Raw genomic sequence first — 16,021 nt, 5'->3', positions numbered from 1 at the left:
GAGTCAGGTTCAGATGATGAAACCAGTGACGAGGAAGATGAGGAAGTAGAAATAGATGAATCCTCTGATGAGGAAGTTACTGATAGGGAGCCTGAGCAATTTCAATTTCCTGATGTTGAATATGACAAAGATGACCCTTCTATGACAGTAGGAACTATCTACCCAGATATGGCTTCTTTTAAGATTGCTTTAGCTAGTCATGCTGTTAAACATGAGTTCAACTATGAAATTGACAAGAGTGATACAAGGAGGTATACGGTGCACTGTTCTCTGAGGAATGAGGGATGCCCATGGAGACTGCATGCCTCAACTTCAGCTGATGGACATGGCATTCAGGTGATGTGTTAGTTCAATTTGTGGTATTGACTGCTACATGTTTTCCTTGCATGTACCTAGCTGCTAACATGTGTTTCTTTTCAACTTTTTTTCCAGGTGAAGGTGAACCCACATGAGCATAGAAATGGCTGCCAGAGCACTAGGAGACAAGGATCATGTATTGGACTTAGTCAGTTTTGGGTGTGCAGCAAGGTAATTGATTGGTTGAAAGAGGATGAAAATGTTGGTGCAAAAGAGCTGCAAAGGAGGCTGAAGGATCTGTACAAGGTTCAGATCAGCTACAGGAAAGTGTACAAAGGTAAATACCTTGCAATGGATCAACTTTATGGGCCTTGGGGCAAGAGTTTCCACAATTTGTTTAGGTTTAAGGCCCAGTTAGAACAATCTAGTCCTGGTTCAGTTCTTGTCATTGATCATCACACCATCAATAATAAGGTCAGGTTTAACATGCTATTTTTTGCTCTGAAAGCATGTGTTGATAGATTTCTTAGGGGATGTAGATCATATCTTGCAGTAGATAGTACATTTTTGACAGGGAAATTTAGGGGACAGTTGTGTGTTGCATGTGAAGTAGATGCCCACAACTGGATGTATCCAGTTGCTATTGATGTGATTGACTCTAAAACCAATGAAAATTGGATCTGGTTCATGGAGAGATTGAAGGAGGCAATTGTAACAGAACCGACCAATTATACGAAATTAAGTAAAAAAATCATCCGCCAGAGTAGACGATTTAGCAAACTTAAACCCGTATAACCCGGTAGTCCATGAAATCGTGAAGGATTTCAAACCAACTTCCATTCCAGCCAAGATCGTAATAAGTTTAGCGGTCACCATCACATATTACATAAAAGTTCACAATCTCAGATACATCAGAGTTTCAACATAGTTATTACAAAATCAGTTCGAATAAAAGTAGCGGAAGCCATTTGTTCAAACCATACACACTCACGTGGAGTTCAAATATAGTGCCAGCGAATGATCATCTCCAACAAAAGCATCAGACGAGACTGTAAGGAATGACCATGCCCATGGTCCTAAGCATCACCCATCGTAGGATAAAGGCAGTTGATACAGTAGTCCGTAATACATCTGCCCATCTGCAACAAGTGGGAATAAAACCCTGAGTACGAGAAGGTACTCAGCTAGACTTACCCAACATAACCGAAAATAAATAACACCAAGGATTATGAAGGGCTTTATAGTAGGGTAGCTGACTCATTTGTAAAAGAAGCATTTTTAGCATTTCAAGAACCTTTCTAAAAGCATTATTGTCAAGTTAATTATTATTAACCTGTCGACTAGATTTGCACCTATACTAGAGCAAACACATGATTAAGCAGATAATGATAACCCATGATCATTAAATAACTTCCATACTGTCATATTCATTATAACTGTCCAAGTGTTCCATAAACATTTACTACGATGAAGTCACTCAAGTCAAGTGCTCACTATCCAGGAGCGATGGCGATTCGAATCGATTCCTAACCAGCTGGTGATTTATTCCTTACACAAACCTCACTCACCCGCTAAAGTGAGATATTGATCACCGAGTCAACTATCCAGGAATCTCGAGTTTGCCAGGAACCACATGTACCCGGGGGCCGACCGACTGCACTTTGGTCTTATCATCTCGCCCCCGTGTCCTACCATACCTGCTCCGGCACAGTGCGCTGCGGGCAATCTACTCGGCCCGAATAATCTCCCAGCTTCGTGGTCGGAAGGTACTTTATCCGGCCAGCTAAATGTAAGGCATGCGTTCAACATGACTCGAGGCCCAACAACGATCGGTCCTTAATCGACACAGACGGAAAGCACTACAGTCCAAAACTCTGCAAGTCTCTGTCCGGTCTCAACTTCATTTAACACTTAGTAATACCATGACTTCATAGTCATCCAAGCAGATCCAGGTAACCATCTATAGCTCGCAGGTGACAGGAAATCACCCAACTTCTATCGGTCTAAGCCAGCTAAGTATTGACTCGACTGCGGATACTAGGGTAACAAGGATATGGTATAACAAAGGTAGACAAGGTATAATGCAGCAACTGTTGCAAATAACTCCTGAACTTAATGCATCAATTAAAGTAAAGCATTTAATTAATAATTGCAAACCGGGAGAAAATGCTCCGGGGCTTGCCTCTCTCAAAGGAGTTCGGACGGTGATTGGGGCACTCCAGAAGTTCCTCAACGTCCTCCTCGTCGGCTTCGAGCACTTCCTGCGGCTACACCTCGAACTGCTCCTCGGGCTCCTCGAGTATGATGACTGGATTCTCGGTTTGCGATCCTGTATGATGCAATGTGCGTAAGTGCTTATGCAATCGGTGCATCGGATAAGATGAATACAATGGATATGTTTGAATGCAAGGTAGTCAACATCATTCAAGAAAATATACTACAAGCACATGTCATCTACTGCATTCTCTTCTACTACTAATATGTTAAGTTCAACACATCTTATTAAATGCTTCAAAGATACACCAAAGCTTTACTAATTTCTTAATCCCACAAAAAGCAACACTTAATTAAACCCTAATTAATAATAGGTTTGAATAGCAACCTCTATTTTTCTTGCTTAGAAAAATCTTAGAAAATTACTACAGCATAGTACTACCCTAAGTAGTCTACTATCAGATTTTCATGGTATTTGAATGAGTGGATTAGCCTACACAAAAATAACAAGCTATGGCATGATTATGAACATAAAAATACTTTGAACTGTGAAAAGTGTCAAACAACAGAGTTAGTATTTTTCCTAGGTTCTTCATAGCATACAATGACTATACAAAAATTATCACATACATGTTTTATACAAAGTTTGCTCTCTAGCTAAAATAACAAAAATCAGCCATTAAAGGTACTTGAACTACACCTCAAAATTTTCCCACAGCACATGCATGAAACATATTTTTCCTAGGAAGTATATTACATAAGAAGATTAACAAACTTAGAAATCATATTTTTCTGAAGCCTATAGATTTTTCTACCCATTTTTCAAGTTATCAGTAATATATATGATTAAATAAAGTTCTACAGAAAAGTAACTCAAAAGTGACATGCAAAAATTTTCTCAAGTAGATCTGATGATAAGTAACCTAGACAAATTTATTTCAACAGATTTGGAGTAACTTTGAGTATCCAAACATTTTTCAAACCATTTCTATTTTCAAATAATAAAGAATAAATTGAAAACAATTCATCCTATTGCTACTGGGCCAGCCCGCTGGAATCAGCTGGCCCACGGCCACATTTGGCCTGCGCGGCCCGAGCGAAGGAAAGGGGGAGGCGGCCCTGGCAGGGCGTCGGCCCATGGCCTTTCGGCCTGGCTCGGCCGAGGCGAAGGCCACGCCGGCGCTGCGACGTCGCGGCGGCGCAGCTCGGCCACGAGGCCGACGGCCATTTCCAGCCATGACAGGGCGAGCTAGCGGGAGCACGCGGTGCGCGAGAAACTGGCGAAGGCGGGAAGGTAGCTAGGCTGGGTGGAGAAGATGAGGAAGGTGCCTTCCATGGCGTCCGAGCACGGCGGCGCCATGGCCGATGGTGGTGAGGCTCGAGACGGCGCTACCTGGGCTCAGCAGTCGGCACAGGCGCGAGCATGACGTGCTAGAGAGCGAGGCGGAGCTGTGGTCGCACGATCGCTGGTCGAGGTGGAGGAGACGCGGCGGATTTTGCCGGCGGGTGCGGTGGCGCGGCGAGGGGGAGAGTGAGAGCGCTCGGTGCTTGCGGAGAGGAGAGGCAGCGCGGGAGTGAGCAAGCGAGCGCACCAGCTCCAGCAGAAGTAGGCGAGCACGTGGGCACGGGCGCAGGCTAGCTGCGACGCACGGCGGCGTCGACGGCGCATGGCTGCCACGTGGCGGGTGAACTCTGCCTCGGTCGGGCGCGGCGCGGCGCGTCAATGAGCAGGCGAGCGTGGAGGCAGGCCAGGCATGGCGCTGGGCTGGGCTGGCCCAAGGCGAGGCACGTGGCACGGTGGGAGGCTAGCTGGGCCGGCTTCGGCCGTGGGCCGGAAACGAGGCGGCGGCCCGCGACTGAGAAAAGCCCTTTTCCATTTATATTTTCAAGAAATTTTTAAATGCCAGCTTTCAAATATCATTTTGAGTAAGAAAATGACATCTTTTGAAAATGTACCAAAAATAAAAGTTGATTAGAATTTAATTCTCTACAACTTTGCTTTTATGACCAAAGCTAAATTCTTTCTAGATTTTGAATTGTAAAATCAAAGTCCATGTTTAACTTCAAAACCCTAATTTTTGGGAAATTACTTTGGAAGCAAAATTTTGAATTAATTTGAATACAAACCTTGCTCCAAAAATTGAACTAAATAATCCTAGATGATTTACAATAGTAGCCAAACATGTTTTACTAACCTAGCAAGCAAAATCAGGGCAAAACAATTCTAACAAAGGTATGCAATATTCAGGTTTCACAACATGTTTCATATGTTTCGAAGCAGTGTTTCAGTTGTTATTTACATGGTTAGGCATGTATGATTAAGATGCTTGATGATGCATGATATGTATAATTTGCAGTGCCTAAATGCAGGCATAACACTGGGGTGTTACAGCCCTCCCCCCTTATAAAAATCTCATCCCGAGATTTGGGTTACGAACCATTTGTTATAAAAATCTTCATAAGCTTTTTGTAGATACTCTCCCATTTCCCAAGTTGCATCTCCCTCATCATGATGATCCCACTATATCTTGTATGTTTTCACCACACTATTCCGAGTAGCACGTTCCTTAGTGTCTAACACCCGGACTGGTTGCTCACGATACACCAAATCTAATTTGAGTTGGATACCTCGAGGTTCTATTCTTTCCTCCAGAACATGCAAACATTTCTTGAGATGTGATACATGGAAAACTAGGAAAACGGTACTCATTATCTCAGGTAAATCTAACTTGTAGGCTACCGGACCTCTTCAGTTCCTAGAATCTTGTATGGTCCTACTGAATCTCGCGGCAAGCTTTCTTCGGACTCCAAACCTTTTCTTCTTCATTGGCGTGACCTTCAGATAAACATAGTCACCAACTTCAAACACAAGGGGTCTCCTTCTTCTGTCTGCATAACTTTTCTGACGTGATTGGGCCGCTTTCATATTCTGCTGAATAATATGAACTTTCTTCTCGGCTTCTTCTACAAAGTCAATGCCATAATACCTTCTATCACCAGGCTTGACCCAATTAGTGGTGTTCTACATTCTCTGCCATATAAAGCTTCGAATGGAGTCCATCTTGATGCTTTCTTGATAACTATTATTATAAGAAAACTCAGCTAACGGTAACCATGACTCCCATGATCCCTTAGAAGACAATACATAGGCTCTTAACATATCCTTCCAAAACAGCATTCACTCAGTTCAGTCTGACCTATCTGTCTGAGGATGATAAGCAGGTACTACGAATCAAACTAGTTCCTAAGCCTTTGTGTAAATGTTCCCAAAAGTGAGTCGTGAACTATGAGCCTCTATTAGATACTATGGTCTTCGGTATACCATGTAACCTCACAATTTCTACGATATACTTCTCAGCATATTGAGGTGGTCGATAAGTTGTCTTGACTAGGTAGGAAATGAGCGGTCTTGGTAAGACGGTCCACAATTACCCAAATCGAATCATGTCCTTTTTGAGTAGTGGGCAAACCCGTGATAAAATCCATACTGATATCGTCCCACTTCCAACTAGGGACTGATAAGGGTTGCAACATACCAGCAGGTTTCATATGAATGGCTTTCACCCGATAACATGTGTCACATCTGACAACATATGCTTAATTTGTTTCTTCATTTTGGTCCACCAATAACGAGATCTTAGTTCTTGATACATCTTACTACTTCCGGGATGGATAGATAGCTTAGAAAGGTGAGCTTCATCCATGAGTTTATTCCTAAGCTCTCGATCCTTGGGAACCACAAGACGGTCGTCAAACCACAACATGCCCTGTTCATCCACTTTAAAGTGTTGAGACGACTTTTCTTTTATTTTCTCTTTGATGTGGAATATCCCCTTGTCGGTTTTCTGGCCTTCTATTATCTTACTCTCCAAAGAGCAACTAATCTGAATACTATGTAACACATCAGGATGCATTAGATCGAACCCATCTTCAAGTAATGGCTGCACATTCAAGTAATGTGACTTTCTGCTCAAAGCATCTGCCACTACATTGGCTTTTTCAGGATGATATTGCACATTCAAGTTGTAATCCTTGATCAATTCCAACCATCTACGCTGTCTCATGTTCAGCTCTGGTTGGGTAAAGATGTATTTAAGACTCTTGTGATCTGTGAAAATGTTGCACACATTACCAAGTAGATAATGTCTCCAAATTTTTAGGGCATGCACAACTGCAGCAAGTTCAAGATCATGTGTTGGATAGTTGACCTCGTGCTTCCTCAATTGACGTGATGCATAAGCAATGACTCTCCTTTCTTACATAAGAACACAGCCTAATCTAGTTTTTGATGCGTCACAAAACACATCAAATGGTTTCTCGATATCTGGTTGTGCTAGAACAGGAGCAGTGGTCAATAGTTTCCATAAAGTGTGGAAAGCTGCTTCACACTCCTCTGTCCACACAAACTTGTGATCCTTCTGTAGGAGACTTGTCATCGGTTTGGCAATCTTCAAGAAATCTGGTATAAAGCGACGGTAATAACCGGCTAGTCCTAAGAAACTTTTAATCTCAGGAACTGTGGTCGGTGCTTTCTAATTCATCACTTCTTGCACCTTACTTGGATCAACTGAAACTCCATTTTCTGACATAATGTGACCTAGGAAAGGAACTTTCCTCAACCAGAATTTGCATTTGCTAAACTTAGCATACAGTTGATGATCCCTAAGTCTAGTCAAGACAGTTCTCAGATGCTCTTCATGATATTTCTCGTTCTCGGAGTACACCAGAATGTCATCGATGAACACCACCACAAACTTATCCAATTCTAACATGAAAATTGTATTCATCAAAAACATAAAGTATGCAGGAGCATTTGTCAAGCCAAAGGACATGACAAGATACTCATACAACCCGTATCTGGTGGAAAATGCAGTTTTCAGGTATATCCTGTGGCCTAATCTTGATCTGATGATAACCGGATCTCAAATCTACTTTTGAGAATACCTTGGCCTTGGCTAACTAGTCAAATAGAACATCAATATGTGGCAAGGGATACTTATTCTTTATGGTTACAGCGTTGAGTGGCCTATAATCTATGCACATTCTCAATGTGCCCTCTTTCTTCTTCTTCACAAACAAGGTGGGACATCCCCATTCAGACTTGCTTGGCCATATAAAACCTCTTTTTTGATAAATCTTCTAATTGCTTCTTTAGCTCAGCTAGTTCATCTGGAGGCATCTGATAGGGTCTCCTTAAAATCGGAGCTATTCTGGGGACTAACTCGATCCCAAACTCAATCTCCCTATCCGGCGGAAGACTAGGTAGCTCATCCGGGAATACATTCGGAAATTCACACACTACCAGAATCTGATGAATAGGAATGACTGCCGTAGCACATGTAACACTTATAAGGTCTGTTCTCTAAGGCAATGGTACTTGGAAAGTACCCTCACCCAGGGGATCCTTAAGGGTAAGTACTCAACTTCCAGTATCTATGACTGCTCCCCAATCCTTCATCCAATTCATCTCTATAATGACTATCCAAAACTAATCCAGGCATAACTATCAAGTTCACTCGGAACTTCTTGCTACCTAATTCAAGGGTTGCCCCTCGAACCATCTGGTTGGTCAAAACATCAGCCCCTGCTGAACTTATACGGTAACCATAACCCAATTCTATGCATAGTTGTTCATGTGTTCTGTGCAAATGCTTGACTCATAAAAGAATGCGATGATCCAGAATCAAATAGAACAACTGTAGGGTTTTCGTTGATAGGAAACTTACCAGCAGTGACGGGCTCTTCCTCAGGAATTTCATCCATAGTCATACTATGCACTCTAGCATTATAAGTCTGCTGCTTCTTCTTGGGCGGGTACGAACAAAACCTCGAGAAATGGCCGGGTTGATCACAGTTATAGCAGGGTCCCCTCACTGTCCCGGTAGATCCCACAGCTCTCTTGGAACTGCCTTGTACCACAATTGCGGCTGCTTTGTTGGGCTATACTGCCATCTTGTAGGGCTTCTAGGGTCCACGGAAATTCTGACTTCTTTGCTGAGGTGGCCTGAACCTAGCGCTAGGTGCCGATGGGCGATATGGAGGATGACCTCCCATAGGTGCTCTAGCTTGTGACGGACCACCTTCAAGGGCTCTCTTGCATATCTTGGCTACGGTGCTGGTGTTGTTATTCTTCTCCTGCTTCAGACAGTCACTGATGAAGTCATTGAATCTGACGCGGTTGTTGGTACCAACATGCTTCATCATTTTTGGATTGAGTCCCCTCTTGAAACTGGCTATCCTTTTAGCATCTGTGTCAACCATGTCGGGAGCATAGCGACACAAGTTGTTGAAGGCATGTAGATATTGCGTCACGGTCTTGGTGCCCTGACTTAACGCTAAGAATTCTCCCAACTTCATCTTAGTCAGCCCGGGTAGGAATATAGACTCCACGGAAGGCCTCAGCAAACTCTCTCCATGAAATCTGAGCATTTGGAGGGAAGGTGGTGCTGATGGTGCTTCCACCACATTCCCGCTGGTCCTTGCAACTGAAGTGCAGCATACTCCGTTTTCAACACCTCAGTCAACCTCAACACATGGAATTTATCTTCCATCGTGTTGATCCATTCCTCAGCATCGAGTGGCTCTGTTGCTTCCTTGAATACTAGCGGCCTAGTGTCCATGAAATCTTTGAAGCTGCTATATTGGTTCACTCCCATGCCACCGCCTTGATTGTTACCACGTTGAATGTTGTTGGCGATGGTGCGTAGAAAATCCTCCATGTTCTTCTGGGATTGTTTCACGTTGCGCTGACTCCTGAGCAACTGTGCGAGGAACTATCTCGGGGGTAAACTGGGGGAGGAGGTGGCAAATGCGGTTCATGGGGAGGCTCATTGTTGTTGCCAGTGGTTTCCACCACCACCACCACCACCGGTCCCCGCACCGTTAGCACCGGTCTCAGCGGCCTCATACTGTGGTTCGGCGAGTGTTTGTTATCTGCATATTTCAGCAACAAGTAATGATTGAGTGAAGCTGTAATAATTGCGAGTGAAGGAAAAATTATGCCATACTAAATTTACTGGAGAGAATAAATTCATACAATAAAACAGAGGCACAACAATCGCATCTCAATTAAAACAACAACACTTAATCAAATTACTTCAACAGCAAACATCGCGTCCATACAACCGAATTTGCCAGTATACATACACTGGACTTTTTATGCGTTCAGATATCGCATTCGAAAATCAAGTTCCAACCACATGCCAAGTCTCATACGTTCGAAGCAACATACAATAGGTTACATGCCAATAAAAGAAAGGTCATCGCGACAGGACCTAGATACTAGCGCAAGGCAACTAGCCTACTCCTCGGGGCCATCGTCGGGATCGGAGACATCACCATCGCCCCTAGGTGAAACTACTGGCTCATCCTCGTTGTCGTTGTCGATATCCATGCCAGCGGCGTCTGGTGGAGCATATGGGCCAACCCCATTGTAGAGCACGTGAAACTCCTCATACAGATTGCCGTTGTATTCCTCTAGCTCATCGACCCTCTGCAGCAGAAGGTCCCTCTCGTCCCAGGCTTCATTCCTTTCCTGAACCAACTGTCCTATCATGCGGTCTGCATTGTTGTTGGCTTGAGTCAATGTATGCACCCGCTGCATAGCTCTATCACCTCTCTCAACCGCCTGATCTCGCTGTAAGTTCATATCAGCCAACTGCTCCTACAAACTAGCTATAGCACGTGCCTGTCTCTTCTTCTGCTTTCTCCCCTTGAGCTTATCTTCACCACGCAAGCTAGTCAAAGTCCAGTAGGTACTCTCGAGACCCTCATACGCTCTGATGGCGGCGAATATAGCACTCATTGCCTGGTTGTCACTAGCCTGTCCCTCAGCTGGACCTCTGACCAATGCACTTCCCTGAGGCTGAACCCAAATGGCATCACGAGGATCATCCCTAGGAAAAGTGCCAGCTAGAGCTGCTGCAAGCTCACTGGGAAATCTGCTCATAATGTCCCTGATGACACGGAAGGCTGCTCCTTCTGCACCCTCAGCTGGAGTGCGACCCTCAAACTCCAAGTGCCAACCATCCCAATCTGGAGCATCACCGAGAGCAGGAACCGTGATTTCTACCACTGCAAGTCCATCCTCTGCCAACTGGCTCTCATTCTAGGAGTACACCGGTTCTTGACCCTCTGGGTACCCCACATCATGGAGCACTCTCCAAAGCAAGGTCGGCATGCCAAACTCGCTCAAGAAGGTGTCCGTGGTGCGGTGCTCCCTCAGGGCCAATGGACATCGAGGTGCTCTTCCTCCGACGGACTTATGGGCGGTCTGCTTCGTGCGGGCCATCTGTAGCAAAAGTTCTTTCATTACCCCGGGGAAACATATTTTAGGTGATACAACTTTTATCAACAGGAGATAATCAATTTATAAGGGGAGGAATGCATGACATGAATGAAATACACAAGTAATATGATGTATGTACGTGCCGTACGTTCTCACAAACTTATGAAATAAATAATTTCTAATGACGAATTCGGTGGCATACAAACGATCTCTCAAATACATAGCTAATACGTTCTACACGATAGCGTTATTATGTACCTAGAGAAGATTCATTTTAGCCCAATTCCCAATGAATGCATAAAAGCAGTAAATTTTATCTACATGCTCTACACGAATCCCCAGATACGTGTACAACGGTAGTAACTACTCGAACCATCGTCCTATTGACGGCATCGCCTCAACAGACGGAAGACCCACACATGAGATACCTTTGTAAAACATGCATAGAACATGTAATTACTTCAGCATCATATAAGCATTCACCCTAGATCGGCGGTGTATCCGATCATGCTCTCACAACTCACACTTACCGAGGTGTAGAGGCAATTGATCCATACATTACCACTCAAACAAGTGGCACTCATACAATAGCACGCCGTATGAGCGACGAAAGAGAAATATAATGCAAGAACCCCGAGTCAGTACTTAATTAAGCCACCTAGAGTGCTTAACTGGGCATAAAGGATATGATCACTGGCACACTTTATAGTTTGAAAATCACGTTTTCCAAATGCCTTTTTGTTTTAAATACACTTATGAACAGTAACACGCTAAACCATGCTCTGATACCAGCTGTAACAGAACCGACCAATTATACGAAATTAAGTAAGAAAATCATTCGCCAGAGCAGACGATTTAGCAAACTTAAACCCGTATAACCCGGTAGTCCGTGAAATCGCGAAGGATTTCAAACCAACTTCCATTCCAGCCAAGATCGTAATAAGTTTAGCGGTCACCATCACATATTACATAAAAGTTCGTAATCTCAGATACATCAGAGTTTCAACATAGTTATTACAAAACCAGTTCGAATAAAAGTAGCGGAAGCCATTTGTTCAAACCACACACACACTCACGCGGAGTTCAAATATAGTGCCAGCGAATGATCATCTCCAACAAAAGCATCAGACGAGACATAAGGAATAACCATGCCCATGGTCCTAAGCATCACCCATCGTAGGATAAAGGCAGTTGATACAGTAGCCGTAATACATCTGTCCATCTGCAACAAGTGGGAATAAAACCCTGAGTATGAAAAGGTACTCAGCTAGACTTACCCGACATAACCGAAAATAAATGACACCAAGGATTATGAAGAGCTTTATAGTAGGGTAGCTGACTCATTTGCAAAAGAAGCATTTTTAGCATTTCAAGAACCTTTCTAAAAGCATTATTGTCAAGTTAATTATTATTAACCTATCGACTAGATTTGCACCTATACTAGAGCAAACACATGATTAAGCAGATAATAATAACCCATGATCATTAAACAATTTCCATACTGTCATATTCATTATAACTGTCCAAGTGTTCCATAAACATTTACTACGATGAAGTCACTCAAGTCAAGTGCTCACTATCCAGGAGCGATGGCGATTTGAATCGATTCCTAACCAGCTGGTGATTTATTCCTTACACAAACCTCACTCACCCGCTAAAGTGAGATATTGATCACCGAGTCAACTATCCAGGAATCTCGAGTTTGCCAGGAACCACATGTACCCGGGGGCCGACCGACTGCACTTTGGTCTTATCATCTCGCCCTCGTGTCCTACCACACCTGCTCCGGCACAGTGCACTGCAGGCAATCTACTCGGCCCGAATAATCTCCCAGCTTCGCAGTCGGAAGGTACTTTATCCGGTCAGCTAAATGTAAGGCATGCGTTCAACATGACTCGAGGCCCAACAATGGTCGGTCCTTAATTGACACAGACGGAAAGCACTACAGTCCAAAACTCTACAAGTCTCCGTCTGGTCTCAACTTTATTTAACACTTAGTTATACCATGACTTCATAGTCATCCAAGCAGATCTAGGTAACCACCTATAGCTCGTAGGTGACAGGAAATCACCCGACTTCTACTGGTCTAAGCCAGCTAAGCATTGACTCGACTGCGGATACCAGGGTAACAAGGATATGGTATAACAAAGGTAGACAAGGTATAATGCAGCAACGGTTGCAAATAACTCCTAAACTTAATGCATCAATTAAAGTAAAGCATTTAATTAATAATTACAAACCGGGAGAAAATGCTCCGGGGCTTGCCTCTCTCGAAGGAGCTCGGACGGTGATCGGGGCACTCCGGAAGTTCCTCAATGTCCTCGTCGGCTTCGGGCACTTCCTACGGCTGCACCTCAAACTGCTCCTCGGGCTCCTTGGGTATGACGACTAGGTTCTCGGTTTGCGATCCTGTATGATGCAATATGCGTAAGTGCTTATGCAATCGGTACATCGGATAAGATGAATACAATGGATATGTTTGAATGCAAGGTAGTCAACATCATTCAAGAAAATATACTACAAGCACATGTCATCTACTGCATTCTCTTTTACTACAAATATGTTAAGTCAACATATCTTATTAAATGCTTCAAAGGTACACCAAAGCTTTACTAATTTCTTAATCCCACAAAAAGCAACACTTAATTAAACCCTAATTAATAATAGGTTTGAATAGCAACCTCTATTTTTCTTGCTTAGAAAAATCTTAGAAAATTACTACAGCGTAGTACTACCCTAAGTAGTCTACTATCAGATTTTCATGGTATTTGAATGAGTGGATTAGCCTACACAAAAATAACAAGCTATGGCATGATTATGAACATAAAAATACTTTGAACTGTGAAAAGTATCAAACAACAGAGTTAGTATTTTTCCTAGGTTCTTCATAGCATACAATGACTGTACAAAAATTATCACATGCATGTTTTATACAAAGTTTGCTCTCTAGCTAAAATAATAAAAATCAGCCATTAAAGGTACTTGAACTACACCTCAAAATTTTCCCACAGCACATGCATGAAACATATTTTCCCTAGGAAGTACATTACATAAGAAGATTAACAAACTTAGAAATCATATTTTTCTGAAGCCTATAGATTTTTCTACCCATTTTTCAAGTTATCAGCAATATACATGATTAAATAAAGTTCTACAGAAAAGTAACTCAAAAGTGACATGCAAAAATTTTTCCAAGTAGATCTGATGATAAGTAACCTAGACAAATTTATTTCAATAGATTTGGAGCAACTTTGAGTATCCAAACATTTTTCAAACTATTTTTATTTTCAAATAATAAAGAATAAATTGAAAACAATTCATCCTATTGCTACTGGGCTAGCCCGCTGGAATCAGCTGGCCCACGGCCACATTTGGCCTACGCGGCCCTGAGCGAAGGGAAAGGGGGAGGCGGCCCGGCAGGGCGTCGGCCCATGGCCTTTCGGCCTGGCTCGGCCGAGGCGAAGGCCACGCCGGCGCTGCGACATCGCGGCGGCGCGGCTCGGCCACAAGGCCGGTGGCCATTTTCGGCCGTGATAGGGCGAGCTAGTGGGAGCACGCGGTGCATGAGAAACTGGCGAAGGCGGGAAGGTAGCTTGGTAGGGTGGAGAAGAGGAGGAAGGTGCCTTCCATGGCGGCCGAGCACGGCGGCGCCATGGCCAACGGTGGCGAGGCTTGAGACGGCACTACCTGGGCTCAGCAGTCGGCATAGGTGCGAGCACGACGTGCCGGAGAGTGAGCTGCGGTCGCACGATCGCTGGCCGAGGTGGAGGAGATGCGGCGGATTTTGTCGGCGGGTGCGGTGGCACGACGAGGGGGAGAGTGAGAGCGCTCGGTGCTTGCGGAGAGGAGAGGCAGCGCAGGAGTGAGCAAGCGAGCGCACCGGCTCCAGCAGAAGTAGGCGGGAGCGTGGGCGTGGGTGCAGGCCGGTTGCAACGCGTGGCGGCGTCGATGGCGCATGGCCGCCACGCGGCGGGCGAGCTCTGCCGCGGTCGAGCGCGGCGCGGCGCGTCAGCGAGCAGGCGAGAGCGGAGGCAGGCCAGGCGCGACGCTGGGCTAGGCTAGGCCAAGGCAAGGCGCGCGGCGTGGCGGGAGGCTGGCTGGGCCGGCTTCGGCCGTGGGCCGAAAACGAGGCGGCGACCCGCGACTGAGAAAAGCCCTTTTCCATTTATATTTTCAAGAAATTTTTAAATGCCAGCTTTCAAATATCATTTTGAGCAAGAAAATGACATCTTTTGAAAATGTACCAAAAATGAAAGTTGATTAGAATTTAATTCTCTACAACTTTGCTTTTATGACTAAAGCCAAATTCTTTCTAGATTTTGAATTGTAAAATCAAAGTCCATGTTTAACTCAAAACCCTAATTTTTTGGGAAAATACTTTGGAAGCAAAATTTTGAATTAATTTGAATACAAACCTTGCTCCAAAAATTAAACTAAATAATCCTAGATGATTTACAATAGTAGCCAAACATGTTTTACTAACCTAGCAAGCAAAATCAGGGCAAAACAATTCTAACAAAGGTATGCAACATTCAGGTTTCACAACATGTTTCATATGTTTCGAAGCAGAATTTCAGTTGTTATTTACATGGTTAGGCATGTATGATTAGGATGCTTGATGATGCATGATATGTATGATTTGCAGTGCCTAAATGTCGGGCATAACACTAGGGTGTTACCGCAATAGGCACTCCAGAAGGCATGACATTCCATACAGACTGTGGGCAGGCAGTAATGAATGGAGTTAGTCAAGTTTTTCCAACAACTGAACATAGAGAATGTATGTATCACTTAGTACAGAATTTCAAGAAGAGGTATAGTGGTAGAGTGTTTGATGATCACTTATGGGCTTCCTCATATTCATGGAGCCCATACATGTTTAAGAAGCATTATGAAGCAATGGTTGCAGCCAAATCAGAAGCAATGAAGTACTTGCAAGAGAATCACAAGAAGCTTTGGACCAGGAGCCAGTACACCACACTATCAAAGGTTGACTATGTGACAAATAATTTGGCTGAGTCCTTCAACAACTGGGTCAAACCTGAAAAGTGTAAGCACCTGGATGACTTGCTGGACACTATAAGGCAGATGCTTTTGATCAAGTGGAACCATAGGAAGAGGGTAGCTGCTAAGCTCAATGGCAAAATTATACCCCATATCTTGCAGAGGCTTAGGGAAGACACTTACAACTTGGACATTGATGTCATCACAGCCTCACCTGAA

The sequence above is a fragment of the Miscanthus floridulus genome, chromosome 15 (genome assembly GCF_019320115.1).
Source record: "Miscanthus floridulus cultivar M001 chromosome 15, ASM1932011v1, whole genome shotgun sequence".
Classification (NCBI taxonomy): Eukaryota; Viridiplantae; Streptophyta; class Magnoliopsida; order Poales; family Poaceae; genus Miscanthus; species Miscanthus floridulus.
The sequence above is the reverse complement of the archived record's forward strand: the minus strand, read 5'-3'. Positions refer to the sequence as shown.